We start from the raw sequence: 16,465 nt of genomic DNA, 5'->3' as shown, positions 1-16,465 counted from the left end.
GAATAGTATTTAATAAAGGACTGGATATAGCAGGCATCTCGAGTGACACCTCCTGTTCTGCACCAGATGTAATAGCCAGCACAGAGTGCCTCACCATGGAAGGACAGGATACAGCCGGTGTCATGCTATGAAGAATCGGCCACCCTGTGTGCCTTGACATTGTCAATAGAAATAAATCTGTTTTTTTTACGACCTGGAAGTGGTGGTAATATGACTGTTCTTGTGCCCTTCACTCCAAGAACTCGAACCGGTGCTCGATATGAGGGACCAAACTCTTTCTTGTTATCGATCTTCTCACGAACCAGTTCTCCAACTCGGGGTAGCCAGCCAACTACCGGGATCTGCAACGCATCATCCGACGTGGAGGGCAAGTGTTCCTTAGCAAGACTGTCCCTGGTCTTTTGTAGATCCTGTAAAACATTGCAATGTTCATCTACGTCAAAGGCCGTGGCCTGGGCCTGGCAGTCTAAACCATCGAGGTCAGGGACGTACATCTTGATACCAAAGAGCATTTCGTATGGGGTCCGCCCACCCAGAGACCTTCTAGGGAGATTATTAAGCGCACGCTGCACGTCATTGAGGTGGGCCAGCCAGTTTCTACCAGTGCCTATAACTCGGGCTGTCAAAGATTGCTTTAAGTCGCGGTTCATTCGTTCTACTACACTATTGCCCTCGGGCCTGTAGGGACTTGAAAACTTGACTTGGACTCCCAACGAAACCATAGCATCCTTGTACGCCTTAGAGGCGAAAGCCGGACCCTGGTCCGAATGGAAAGTACCACAGGCAAAAATTCCCACAAACACACGCAAATCCTTAATGACAGTCCGCGAATCAGCGCTTCGATGTGGCCATACCCACACAAAGCGTGTGCATGAGTCAACTGCTACTAAGATGTATTTAAACGCAGTATCAGAAGAAAAAGGACCGCAGTGATCCAAATAAACGCAACCAAGCGGTTTATTCGAGATGTACAACTGTGTCTGAGGCGGACGCGCAGCAGTAGAAGGTTTAATCTGCTGGCAAATGTCACACATAAGGACATAATCGCGCGTCTGTTTGTACAGTCCCCGCCACCAGAACCTTTGTTGTAGCTGAGTTACAGTGGCTGAGACGCCCGCATGCGCAGACGCCACACCTTCATGAGCCGCTGTAATCAGAGAAGCCCTGCGATCCGAGTTGGGAACTAGACGTTCGCCAACTTCAGGAATTTTCACATAAGGAACCTTATCGGGACTTAAGTGGTATGAGTACTTCGAAGGGAACCCCGCAGGATATTTACCTCCCTTCTCCGTGGCAGCAACAGCCGCCAAGATGTCATCATCTATTTTGCTTTTGGACCTTGTGACTGCTGCAACTAAGTACTTTGATACCGCAGACTTCGCTGCCTCATCAGCAAGCGAATTTCCAACAGCGTGGACCCCCACGCGCTGATGGCCGAGAGTATGAATCACAAACACGAGCGGCAGCTTCTCTTTAAGTTCCGCCACTCGGACCCAGATCATTTTATGTTTTATTGTGCTACCTTTGGAATCACGAAAATCATTCTGAATCCAAAAGAACAAGTTCTCATTGTAAGACTGGACACAGTAGTAAGAATCACTTACGATTAAAGTCGTCACACTAGGATCAGCGTACTCCAATGCGAGCATCAGAGCACGAAGCTCTGCTAATTGTGCGGTGCAGTCTCCTAGTGTTTGCGTGTGCACGACACTGGACTTGAACTCATCGTTCACCATGGCACCGACCACAATGGCGCAAGCGGAAACGTAGGCATGTTTAGAGCCATGCGCAACCTGCGCCGAACCATCAGTGTAAATGATACAATGGAAATCCTCCAACGGCCGCATCGCTAAAGGAGCCGGATGAACAAATTCATACTGTAAATACTCCTGCGACCGTAAAGCGGCGTAAAAAATAAACGTGACATCCTGGGATGTCAAGGATGTAGCCCACTGAATCCACCGAGGGTGCAAAGCTTTAGAATTTGGTACACTGGCTTTCGTGACTGCCTCCAAGGCAGGACACGGGGTAACAACCAACATGCGCTTTCCCTGCGACAGGGCACGTTCCTTAAGAATTGCCATCTGCACAGCCGTTAAAACTTTCTCCACAGTGGAAAAACGCAGTTCAGCCGAAGTGTACAAGTGTGACTTGTAAGCAATAGGTACTGTATCTCCTTCATTAAAAGTCAGGTACGTGAAACCCACTGCCCCAGGGATAATTCTTATCACCAGGTTGGTCTGGTTATCACAAGTCTGTAAGTAGTCAGAAGCGAGCAAATCAGCCTGCAAAGACTGCAGAATGTGTGAATGCTCAGGCAGCCAGCATGATTTGGAAAAAGATGGTTGTATCAAGGCATACAAAGGCTTGATACGCTGGGCATATTCCGGAATGTATGTCCTCCCGAAATTTAAAAAACCCAGCAAAGACTGTAATTTTTTCAGCGTTGTCGGAGAGCGCAACTGCGCGCACTTCTCCAGGAAGTGAGGAGCCAACCCCTTTCCTTCGTGGTTAAGTTCATAACCCAGAAACAACACTGTGTACTCCGCAATGTGTGATTTCGCAAAGTTAAACTTGTAACCCATGTCTACAAAGTTACAAATTATGCTGTTTACTCGACACAGATGCTCCCAAAGTTCGTCGTCTGTGAGATAAATGTCATCCACATAAGAACAAGCAACTGGATCGAAGCTCTCCAAAAGAGAGACAATGCGGGCGGAAAACACTCCAGGACTATTCTTATAGCCCATTGGGAGTCGTTTAAACATTTTTTGTACACCGCCGCATGTAAAACTGGTCCATTGGGAACTTAGACCATCTAATCTGTGTGCATAAAAACCATTGGAAATGTCAAGCGTGGTTTTGAACCGTTTACGCTCAAGACTATTCACTAGGGCAGAGCCGTGAGTATTCTGTACTGCACAGTTACGGCAATGCGAGTTCAAATGCCGGTAATCTAAAACCAGACGATATGAGCCGTCCGGCTTGTTCACAGTAAAAAGGGGATTATTCATTGGTGACACACACGTTTCAATTACACCTTGATATTCCAATTGTTCAAGGATAGCCGCGACAGAAGCTTTAGCTTCACGCCGTATGGGATACTGAGGTTGTGGCTGCGGCTGTGACCATAAAGGAATCTCATGGCTAGGAGATAATTTATCCCAGCCACACTGATTTCGGTACACAGCCGGCGCAAGCGCCAGAGCCCACTCTTCTGCAAAATGCAGCGCTTCCACTCTCGATACAGTGTGCGTGAAACTGGGGAGGATCACCTCCTCCCCTCGCGGAGCTGCGAGAACAAAAGGTGGGGGCCAGTCAGCCTCCGAAAGTAAAATGTCATACGTAGACGAAAGATTTTCCCAAAATACCCCTTTTACAGTTCGCTGCATGTCACCTTCTATTAACAGTACAATTTCAAAAAGTCGTTCAGGGGGAGCAACATGTGTATCAACCGTTTCAATCACAACATAAGTGTCAGTCGCTGTCACCTTCAACAGTGGACGGAGGGCCTCTCTCACTATGGTAATCTCCGCCGCGCTGTCCAGCAAGGTCAGAGCCCACGTCAGATTCCGAAGCCGCGTTCTCACTATCTGGGGCATATCGATGCGCCGTTAAGGCTGCGACCTTCTTCTTGGCAAACTGCGGTCTCTTGGGCGTAGAGTCGTCCCGCTGATCCCCTTCACTTCGCGGGCGGGGCTGACCACGTCCTTGCTGGCCACCCCTGCCCCTGCCGCCCCCTCCACCACCGGTTGACGGAGCCGATGAGTCCTGAAAGGAACGAGGAGAGCGTTGGTCAGAAGCCTGAAATCTTTCAGGCGATTTAATCGTCGCGCGATCGCGCAAATCATAAACTCTATCCGACTGCGCAGGCAGCGAAGGCGCAGGACTAGAAACCTGTGTCTGCTGTTGTTGTTGTTGCTGCTTACCCTGATTCTGCTTTTTCGGCCAATTTTGTTTTTTGGACTTGGGTTGTCCACCCGTTTCCGAAGACTGTCCCTGGGGCTGTTTCTTCTCCTTTTCAGAAAAAGCCTTTACACCCTTAGAAGTGCGGCCAACCATTTTATAAGCCGCCACAATAATCCTTGCTAACTGACGGGGTTTATCGGCATCGGGAACTAACGCCAGAGCATTGGCCACCTGAAAGTTCACTGCATCCCCCTTGACATTCGCAAGGATGAGTTCGCAAACCACATCAAAGGAGCCACTCAGACGCATACCCAATTCAACCGCCGACTCCGGTCCGTGATCATCTTGAACACGTTTAAGGACCGCAGACAGGTTGGACACAGTCGGGGTGCCATAGCACCTCGAATAAACCGCTGCAAAAGTCTTACCCCATGTCTCACAGTCAACAAGTTCAGGGGCTAAATCTTTCGGTAAACTGAGCGTAAGAATCCGGTGTTTCTCACCAGGAGTCGTATTAGGAAACACAGCCTCCAGCTGGTCGAATTTCTCGGCAAGCCAGAAAGGAAAATCATCCTTATCCTGGGGCTTCTTGCCCATAACGGAATTCACCATGACAGGACTGATTTTCAAACCGGACTGTTCCGCTCGAAGCTGCGCACCTGCGGGGGCTGCGCCATGAACATTACGACCAATGTAATGAACAAGCGCCCTAATCACTCCAACCGCGACTTCATGAAGACGCCGCAGGTCAGCCACATTACAAGTGGCGCGATTAGGGTGAGGAGTAAATCCACCCAAAGCGGGCCAATTTGTGCCCGGAATGGACAAAGGACCTAACCTCGGATTGGTTAAAGAATGGGGTAGGGCGCCACCAAACCAAACTCCGTGCTGCCAAACATCTATAGGTACTTCCAGTGCCCTGTACGGAGCATAAACCACCGGTACAGCCGAGGCAGTGTATGAATGGAACACACCAGAATTAGCGTCCACTGCCGGAAATGTCACCCATGAATAAAACAATTCGTACGGGTACGCATGTTCCGCACTCACCACTAGAACCACAGCTAAGCCATCCACAGGGACATTATATGCCCGCAAGTGGTCACGAACCGCAATGCGGCTATGCTGTGGGATGTCCACGGCCATGTTAGCACAGGAAGAGAAAAAAGACAAAGAGCACTTTGTAGCACAACTGGGTAGTAAGTCAAAGAAACCGTTTTAGAAGAATTCAAGCTTGAAAAGACCTACTTTAAAAATAGGTAGGTTTTTCCGACACCACCGTTTTCCGGAAACGGGAATGAAGGTGTTAAGGTTTGAATGATATACTACTCGAGTGTCATGATATAAGGCCAACAACGTACGGGCGCCATGTAGCAGGGTTTCCGTTCTCCCACAGAACTGTGCATAGAGATCTAGAACCTCAGTGAGTTAGGATGATCCAAAACTCATCTCAGTTTCTTAAATCCCCTTACCTAGCTAGCTACAGTGTCTCATGGATCATTATGAAATGATCCATGTCTTAGACAAACCAGAACATGATCTTTAGAATACCTCAGGAATCGTGGAACACATGAACACTCTTTCGTTATATAATCATTTCAAACCAAAACTGAGAGTCAAAGAACACACGTGCAAGTTTGAAATATTTATTATTCAATGCAAGGTTCGCAAATGCAGTATCTTGTATAATACCAAAATGCATATTATAAAAATCAGAGTTAGCAGCATAGTCACTAATCCATAGTAAGCAAAAGGTGATAGCATGTTACAATGCAAAATCTATAGAAATCTATATCACCTATATTTTGCGCACCCTATTTAGCATATTATATTATATCTAAGAAGGTCTCATTCGGGTTTTAGCAGGGCGGACCCATACCTCTAAATGTCAGCAGGAGTAGATCACATCAACAGCTACCAGCTCTCTTCATGCGCAGCACCAAGTGTCTACGTTCATTCCCTGTAACTCTATCTTAAACCCGCGTAGAGCCCAAATGTTGGCATCAACATTATTTGTGTTATGTCTAATGTGGTGCGAGAATCAGGCCTCCCAGTAACCTTGTGTTAGGTTATTCTTAGAGTGTGCAGCTCTCAGTGTGCAGACAGTTGTACCAAGTGTACCAAGCAAAACTGATAGCATAGTAATAACATATTATTCTCAAATAAATCACATCACCGCTTCTAGGGTGAAAGCGACAACAACAAGTAGGTGTCGTGTGCAAAACTGAAGCCGAAGGAAAAATGGCTGTTTAGACATGTAATACACTCATGCTAACTTAACGCAATATATGTAACGAAGTATCCATATGACAAGAGACTATGTTGTGCATTCTATGTTACACAAGAAAGGTGCGGAGAGTCAGACTACACTATGGAACCTCCCCACTGTAGTAGGTCATTTTAAATGTGGATCCTGTAAGGCCTGCGCTATGGCCATGGAAGTTAAGGAATGCACTTATAATGACTACACTCACACCCTACAAAGCCACACCAACTGTAATACCATGGGGGTAATATACGCCATCTTTTGCCCCTGTGGTTTTATGTACGTAGGGCAAACTACTCAGAAGGTGAAAACCCGGATCCTGCAACATTGTAGCAGGGTACGTTGCAAAGTGCAGGGAGCTCCCCTTGTTGAACATTTTGTCAAATTTAATCACACCCCGGAAAGCCTTAGATGGTGTGTAATTGAGAAAGTTAACTCCAACCCTAGGGGAGGCAATCTGGCACAGTCCATTAGCATCCGTGAATGCAGATGGATGCACTTCTTCGACACTGTGAATAGGGGTCTGAACGAACAGGAGGAAGTAATGAGACAAATGGCACTACTACCAATTGGCTGATTTCCATTGACGCTGTGGTTGATTTCTTTTCACCCTGAGGGGGACTCTGTGCTACGCTTTAGCTGACTATATCCATATCCCGATTTGTATGTAACACACTGGCAGTGGGTTCTTCACAGTAGCAATAGCGTTTCCCCATGTAAACTGATCTTGATACATGCTGTTACCTGTGATTGTACGTATTGTTTTGTTTATGTAAATTATTGTGTTTTTTGTATTTACTGTAACTGTCATGCTCGTTTTGTTGTAATCTATGATATATCTAAAACGAATTGTTAAATTGCATCAGCACCCACCTTTGACAATTGATGATTTATAATATGTTCAAATTGAAATTTTGGGTCCTAAACTGGAATTAAATGGCGATAGGATTCGATACCAAGGTCGGTATCTATCCCGTTTCAGCCCTACCCACACTTAGAACGAACGTAGTCCCTTCTTTACCTCCACCGTTCTTTAGTCCTGTGTTTATTTTTACACGCCCTGACACACACTAATAGACGTGATTGGCGGCGCCTGACCACGTGGTTTCTCCCGGATGTGAGAGTCGGGATGTGCCGGACTGATTCTACAGTTGTCAGCCACTAACCGCAACTGACAGCTTCCCAGTATTAAATACAGGGACTTACGAATTAATAACAGGTATTTTTCAACCTTAAACCGGACATTTTTTTGCTAGTGTCTAAACGTGGAGGTTTCAAACCGATTACATTGGCATTAATTATCGCTAGTGTTTGCAACCATAATGATACTTCATTAGTGGCGATATTTTGAAAACTGTTGGACTCAATATCGTTCTACTCCAACACAGGTCCTCCTGAATCAATCCTACTTCTTCCTCGCCTTCAGCAACCGGTTAAATGTCTACTGTTTTACCGGACTAGGGTGAGTCATTTTTACTGATTAGAGTTACTTGTTTATTTGCATACTGTGTCCTGGGACTGATTGGATCCCCCTTCTCCCTCATGCAGCACGATTGATATCGACTGCCCGTTTTTCAACACTATTCCATCAACTGAATCCCAACTGAGTTTAGAGGTGAGTCTGAATTTGGCTAAACACTAGGTGTTTGGCGCATTGGTAGTGGGATGACTGCGCCTTTTGAGATGGGCTAACAGTCTCCCCGTTTGTCCTTACCTCTCACAGGTGTACCGCCCAACTGATCTGGGCTTGCGACACCTTCACAGTTTTTTCGTGGTAATGTACCCAACATTCCTTTTTTAACTCCTTAAATACTGGAATACCTTCATAATAAATTGCAAAATATATTTATACTTACCTTCACAGGTGCCCCCCCCCCCCCCCCTGCCCCCCAATTGTCCTGAAGAAGACCCGCAGCAGAGGTCGTGATTCTCCCGTATTGCGCCAGGGTCGAAACGTCGACGATCCCCCCTTTTTTACGAAAGCCTATACCAATCCTCCCGTGTCCCCTTGTATAATAGTGTATATATACTTTGCATGGGTAGGCTTTATATGTGCAATGTAAAATATTTCTTTGTTGCACTGAATTATCCTAAACCTTTGCCTAAAGCTTTTTCCTTCTCATCACTCGAGCACCAACTTTCCCTTTTTTCCTCTTGTTCAATTTTATGAATATGTAAATAAACTGCAGTATAATTTGCTTTGATACTGTTGTGTTGGGTCCATTGCATTCATAGCAGAATTAGCTATCAATACATCTCCATTTGTTTTGTTTTTTCAGATTAAGTCTGACTAATTGTTTATTGTGAATGATTAATACTTATATCATTTGTATTGTTTTTTAAAAAATATTGTGTCTAGGACCACTTTTTCTATATATATACAATTACCCAGGTCCTATTGACTTATTGGGTCTACCCCATTGTTTTCAATGATCACCGGATAAAGGGGGCAGATCTCCTATTCCGCCCAAACCTTTTCCAGCAGTCTTACAGTTTCATCCCCGCGTCAGGGGAAAGTTCCTTGTAACTTGTGGGGACCTTATGTCCAGTAAATTGAGTTAAAATCAGTAGGGCCAGATCTGCAGTCTGAGGGTCGGTGTCAGCAGTAAGGCAGCAACCCTTAGTGAAGGAAGTCTACCCTCTGAGAGTCCTAACCCCCTAGTGCTACAGCCTGCACTCCAGCTAGCTCAAAAGTCACTCTACCTCCTCACATCTAAAATGGCCGTCCTGTCACTGGCCTTTTATAGGCTGGCCACTGGCTGCCAGAACCAGCCAGAAGGTTCTAGAGCTTTCCCTATGTAAACCAATGGGTCAGAAACTCTGAGGTAACCGTTTTGGGAGTTGCCAGCCACCATTTTAGGTCTCTGTTTTTAACAGTTTTCTTTCTGAGGGGAACTAGGCCTTTAAGAAAAATAACAATAGGAAAGGCAACACCTAGCCCTTAGACAACGCAAAAAATCCTGATGAACATAAAAGATGGAAACACTTGGAGGCCAAAGGGGACAAAATAAATAAATAGTTGGTAGGGAACTTCCAGAGGCAGACAGGTCTAACAAATTGAGTCTTCGAGTTTGACCAATTTTGGAAACTTAGTGTATTCATGCACCTCCCAGGATTGTTTATTACCAGATTTAATTAATTACTAATTAGTCCATGAAAGAGAGCAAGTCCACCTTTTTTATGCTTCCAACACTAGGGTGTCCACGATAAAGTATTTTTTGGAATTAGCAAACCAATTTAATGATTTTGGAAGTGTTTCCTAATCAGTAAACGGATTTAAATACTGTTTACAAATTGCATTTTGGAAGGGAGTGTGATGGGTTTGCCTTCCAAATTTTAATTCATACTCTAATGTGTCAGTGGTTTGCAAATCTAATTTCGGTTGTAAACTATTAAAAAGTTACTAACTCTCAAGTCGAGGTCCTCTTTGGACCCCTCCCTCTTTATGAATTGTGGTGCAAGTTTCAGGGGTAGTTGGTAGTGGTCCAGGGAACCCATGCCATTTCTCACTGAAACTTTAAAAAAAAACAAAAATCGTTTATTGTCTTAAAGCAGGCACTCTTTCTTTTAAAAACTAGGCTGCTTTAAATAGTGTTTTCTCTTTGGTGGTGCCGACCCTTGCAGCCCACCATCCCCGTGATTGACAGACCAATCACAGTTAATACAAATTGCCACCTGCCTAGTGAATATTAGACAGGGCTTTCTGCAACCCACTATAAATGCTTATTTTGTGAGCCACCCTATTAGTACATAAGTCAGTTTGCAAAAAGTTTGTGCACATTTTGCAACTGCTTTTTGTAACTCAATTCTTTGTGCATCTGGCCCTTTGACATCTATAATAAGTAGTAAAATGGTAATTTCTGAGAACAACATTGGAAAGGTCGAAATTAAATGACCATAATTTGTTCTTGTTTTATTTAATACAAAGGGGGTGATTACGATGGCGCAAGGCCCGCGACCGCCAGCCGTGCGGTGGCGGGATCCCCGCCACCGGACAGGAATTTTCCCCCTGCCAAATTAGGATGGCCAGGGAATTAGACCGTGACCGTGGTGGGTGCAAAGACCGCCCGCCACATGCAATCGTTCCGATTGCCTGGTGGAGCGGTCAGCATCTGTAAAATGGTGGTGGTGCCTAGCACCCACCGTCCGCTAAATAACAATGCTGGCCGCAGCCAGCCTTTCCGTGGTGGGTAAACCGCCATTGAAAGGCTGGCGGGGATTGGTTTTGTGGGCCTGTTGCGGGCCCCCTTTGTGTTGGGGGGAGGTGGTGGTGCACTGGGAGGGTACCCATGCTACCCCCTACATTTCCCTGCACTAAGTGCCAGGCACCTCGTGGTGCCTGCCACGTAGTGCAGGGAAACACACTATATGCATTTTTCACATTGTGACGGGTGCTGCAGCCAGTAGCACCCGCCGCAATTGTAAAGATGCAAGTTCGGTCTCATCGAGATTCTACGTGCGGGACTGCCGCTATACAGGCTTGCGGTCCCAAGCACCACCACGATGGCGGGCGGACTCAAGTCCAACTGCCATCGTAATGACCTCCAAAGTGTTTTCTTACTGACGCTTCTATGATTTCTGTTGTACACTTGCTGGTAGTTCTTTGGCTCTATGGCTTAAATCTGTTGAAATATCCATCTTTTTATGTTACAGTTCTCAAACCTTAAATATCTGCTAAAATATCACTCAACATGGCTTAGTTTGCTGGTAACTGTTCTCTATTGGCAACATTGGTCATTGACACAAGCAATGCTACTTTATGCCATGTGAGATCTGTGCACTTGCAAAATAAATAGTTTACACACTGTCATTCATCAGCTAAGCGATCGGTATCACAAGAATGAATTAGTAATTATTTGAAATGATGCAAAGTGAATGAAACTTTTTAGAGATATTGGGCAGATTAAAACAATTACATTTTGCACCTACTCCATTGAATGCTTGGAGATGTATAGATTTTTAAAACTCTTCTAGTGTTCCAGGAGTCCACCTGGCAATATTTTATGCATTTCCAAAAAGATAAATACGAAGGCAGTGCCACATACACAATTGCATGTAGTGTACAGTAAAAATGCCTTGGTGTTCTTTGAAGTGCATGTTTTGTTTTACTCCATAGGGAACTGTGAAGAAATACCGTTGGCCAACAACCCTCATCAATTTTTGGGGTGTTACTTTTCCATTCCTTCCCCTGAAAAGGATATACTCCTCCTTTGACAGAGGTAACTTTCCAACTCTTTACAGAATTGGAATAACTTTTTGCAAAATATGGGTTTTTCATGTATTTACATGCCATATCTGCCTGGAACACCAACTCCCTTTCCCCTGGAGAAGATTACTCATGCATCATATTACACCAGTCTGGGTTAAAGTGTGTGAGCAATTCCTTTCATGACTGCGAGTTCAAGTTTTGCGATTTTGCAAAATTAAATTTCACATATATGTTAAGCCATTTGTCTGTGTAAAATAACTTCATTTACTGATGGCTCTGTGTATGAACCCCTTGCCTTAACACATTGCTTTACATTTTCTTTAGAATCCGAAGTACTACTTATATCATGCTTGGAAGTAAAGAGTGACAGTAAGTAGGGCCAAGTTCTTTCACCAGTTATTAAGAGGAATATCTCTCTTGTACAGCTTTTGTGTAACAAGCACCCAAAGTTATGAAACTTGTAGGTAGAAAGAACATCTAAAAGATGTAAACAGAATTTGGCAATCTAGATTATGAATGGAGGGGCAAGTGTAAAGGTGGGGACAGAGGCTTTCTATAAAATTAAGTTGATCCAGAGCGTATCTTCAAACTAGTGAACATCCATTGACAGTCTTTGATCTTGGACTTGAAGTTGGTTTTCCACACTTGTTTTTTGGCAAAAAGAGTTGTTTGGTATGTTTTTAGCTCCTTCAAATCACAAAATTAGAAATCATCTACTCTTTATATTAAAAGTCTGGTGAAGCATATATCCAGTTTAATGTCTGCTTATTCTAGTCAAATATATCCCAGTCACATGCCCTTGGAAGCTGGAGGAAGTTTAAACATGTTTCAACTTCTGTCTTCTGTTAACCACTCAAACTGCACCAGAATAAAAGGAAAATAAATGTGTTCCTTAGCAGAAGGAGACAGTTAAAAAAAATTCCTCTGTGGCGGCCATAACTATTCCAATAAAATATTACAGGCTCTATTTGAAAAGATTTCTGACTGCAGAGTACCATCAGCTAGCAGAAGTAGTACTTTTCAAAAGATTTTGGGACGAGCTAGAGGGTCCTGGTTTTGCAGAATTGAAGAATCTATGTTGTATGTTTATCTTTCGTCTGCATTTTGTTGGTAAGCTGCTTTGTAATATTTCCTATGGTGGTGTCAAATCTAAATGTGAGATTTACTCATGAGGTTACGTTTCCCTCTGTTATAGGAGGCAAGACAAGGGTTTTAGGCAATGTCCTTGTTAAATACCTATTGTTTCTCCACATTGTTGACTGATGTAAGACAAGTGTACAACTTTAGTATGTGACTGCCCACTTGACCAAGTTGATAGGGAAGAAGTTTAGCCATTTTTGTTTAAGCATGCTGGCACTTTTAAACTAGAACTGGAAAAGTGACACTAGAAGATCCATAATTTAGATTTGTCCTTGACTGAACAACTAGCACTGGCTGAACTTCACCCACTTGGCATGGGGCCGGCTAACCACTTCGCGAGGTTACATGCGATAGAGGAGACCAATACCTCACTGTGCTGATAGCTGAGTTACACTGCACCAGGTGTTGTATGTTACAGGTGTGGGAGCTCAGTTGCTGTTTGAATGACGTCTTCTGTGGGATCACGATGATTGCAACTCAAGATTAAGTTTCCATCTGTGAATGTGGGTACCTGAAAACCAACCTGTTGCTTTCCTTTCTCCAGTACTGGCAGCCTGTCTTAGAGTTTAAGGCACATCTACATTTATTTCCTGCCAGCCAGGAGCTCTGCCTGGGAACAAGGGGCTGATCAGAACTGTTTTGGAGTCCTGGGTAGCACAGCACTCCCGATCTGGCCCGAAACCTATTTTACGGCTTCGGATGTCTGCAATTTGTCCTCTTTAAAACCGACATCACTGTGGCTGCACACTTGTCTTTTGATTGGAGCTTGTTGCAAATTGATAGATCCTGCATAGGTGCTCTATCTTTTCATCCCTATAAGAAGCATGCCTTCGATGGTTAGTTTTTCCTCCTCCCCTTCAGTGTGGGTTTTTGAGCATCACATAATTAGATACTGGTCTTTGTTTACCACTAGTGCCACTGACCCTGAGCAGGACCCAGCTGACTGTAGCCAAGTGGAGGGTGACTTTACCTGAAGGTCTTGGCCTTGAGCCTCAAAGCTTTTGCATCCTTAATGAAAAACTAAAGGTGATGATGGACGGAGCGTTGACAATACAAACACTCACCCCCAGTCAACTGATCTGGGTTTAATCCATCACCGTTCTTTAGCTCACTCCGCCACCCCAGTTCAGACATGGCCATATGCAAATCAGTCTGACCCTGTGCCTCATGGGAAGAGTCCAGCCCGAACTGCCAAGCCATGTCTTCCCTGGACCGGAATCAAGATTCCCAGGACCGGTTTCTGGCATTTACAGCCATCTTCAGCCGGACTTGCTTGACTCCAGTGGCAAAGTGAGCAAGGGACTCACGTCTGAGCATACCCTGCCAACTTGGGGTGAACAAAGAAAAACCAAAGGTGATGATGGACAGAGCGTTCACAATACAAACACTCACCCCCAGTCAACTGATCTGGGTTTAATCCATCACCGTTCTTTAGCTCACTTCGCCACCCCAGTTCAGACATGGCCATATGCAAATCAGTCTGATCCTGTGCCTCATGGGAACAGTCCAGCCCGAACTGCCAAGCCATGTCTTCCCTGAACCGGAATCAAGCTTTCCAGAACCGGTTTCTGGCATTACAGCCGTCTTCAGACAGGCTTGATTGACTCCAGTGGCAAAGTGAGCAAGGGATTCACGTCTGAGCATACCCTGCCAACTTAGGGCGAACAAAGAAAAACCAAAGGTCATGAGGGACGGAGCGTTGACAAATCAAACACTCACCCTCAGTCAACTGATCTAGGTTTAATCCATCACCGTTCTTTATCTCACTCCGCCACCCCAGTTCAGACATTGCCATATGCAAATCAGTCTGACCCTGTGCCTCATGGGAACAGTCCAGCCCGAACTGCCAAGCCATGTCTTCCCTGAACCGGAATCAAGCTTCCCAGAACCGGTTTCTGGCATTACAGCCGTCTTCAGACAGGCTTGCTTGACTCCAGTGGCAAAGTGAGCAAGGGACTCACGTCTGAGCATACCCTGCCAACTTAGGGCGAACAAAGAAAAACCAAAGGTGATGATGGACGGAGCGTTGACAAATCAAACACTCACCCCCAGTCAATTGATCTGGGCTTAATCCATCACCGTTCTTTAGCTCACTCCGCCACCCCAGTGCAGACATGGCCATATGCAAATCAGTCTGACCCTGTGCCTCATGGGAACAGTCCAGCCCGAACTGCCAAGCCATGTCTTCCCTGGAACAGAATCCAGCTTCCCAGGACTGGTTTCTGGCATTACAGCCGTCTTCTGCCTGGCTTGCTTGACTCCAGTGGCAAAGTGAGCAAGGGACTCGCGTCTGAGCATACCCTGCCAACTTAGGGCGAACAAAGAAAAACCAAAGGTGGTGATGGACGGAGCGTTGACAATACAAACACTCACCCCCAGTCAACTGATCTGGGTTTAATCCATCACCGTTCTTTAGCTCACTCCGCCACCCAAGTTCAGGCATGGCCATATGCAAATCAGTCTGACCCTGTGCCTCATGGGAACAGTCAAGCCCGAACTGCCAAGCCATGTCTTCCCTGGACCGGAATCCAGCTTCCCAGGACTGGTTTCTGGCATTACAGCCGTCTTCTGCCGGGCTTGCTTGACTCCAGTGGCAAAGTGAGCAAGGGACTCACGTCTGAGCATACCCTGCCAACTTAGGGCGAACAAAGAAAAACCAAAGGTGATGATGGACGGAGCGTTGACAAATCAAACACTCACCCCCAGTCAACTGATCTGGGTTTAATCCATCACCGTTCTTTAGCTCACTCCGTCACCCCAGTGCAGATATGGCCATATGCAAATCAGTCTGACCCTGTGCCTCATGGGAACAGTCCAGCCCGAACTGCCAAGCCATGTCTTCCCTGGACCGGAATCCTGCTTCCCAGGACTGGTTTCTGGCATTACAGCCGTCTTCTGCCTGGCTTGCTTGACTCCAGTGGCAAAGTGAGCAAGGGACTCACGTCTGAGCATACCCTGCCAACTTAGGGCGAACAAAGAAAAACCAAAGGTGGTGATGGACGAGCGTTGACAATACAAACACTCACCCCCAGTCAACTGATCTGGGTTTAATTCATCACCGTTCTTTAGCTCACTCCGCCACCCAAGTTCAGACATGGCCATATGCAAATCAGTCTGACCCTGTGCCTCATGGGAATAGTCAAGCCCGAACTGCCAAGCCATGTCTTCCCTGGACCGGAATCAAGCTTCCCAGGACCGGTTTCTGGCATTACAGCCGTCTTCAGCCGGGCTTGCTTGACTCCAGTGGCAAAATGAGCAAGGGACTCACGTTTGAGCATACCCTTGCATCCTTAATGTTCCCTATCATAGAAGCTTTTTTGACTTCTTACTGCAATAGGGAATCGATGATGTACCAAGACCACTGAAGGACAGCACTTGTTAGTGAGGCTCTTCAAGACCTTATAGACCCTTACTTTGTGGCACTTCATCACCCTCCTCCAGCCCTTCATCAATAGGGACAATAGCAGTTTTCCCTAAGTCATTTGTGTGTTGGTGTCCAGGTTTCCCCCGATCCCGCAATTATTAGAATTATACTTCAACGACTTATGGTTCTGGAAGGAAGTTGTTTACAGTAGTAGTAGAACCCCAAGTCAAAATCAATGTGTCTCCCTTTACTGGTGGGAACTAAGGCATTCCTCCAGATGCATGGCACTTCCCAACATTGATAATTTCTCACCACAATCAATGGTTCTAAGCAGTTTTCTATGAGATATGTGCCCCTTAAGTTCACTTTCTGTTCGTTAAGCCAATTTGGGTGCCAAATCTATTCTCAACACCAGGAGGCCCTCACTTGGAACATTGACTCACGACAATAATGAGAAGTGTCCATTGCTAGAAATGTCTACTGGTGAGGGCACACTAGCGATCACTTACACAGTGGTGCTGCAACTTGCCATGTCTTCCAGAGAGAGAAGCCACCACACAAGTTTGTCTGAGCAGTA

This window comes from Lissotriton vulgaris, chromosome 12, assembly GCF_964263255.1.
Source record: "Lissotriton vulgaris chromosome 12, aLisVul1.2, whole genome shotgun sequence".
NCBI lineage: Eukaryota > Metazoa > Chordata > Amphibia > Caudata > Salamandridae > Lissotriton > Lissotriton vulgaris.
The sequence above is the reverse complement of the archived record's forward strand: the minus strand, read 5'-3'. Positions refer to the sequence as shown.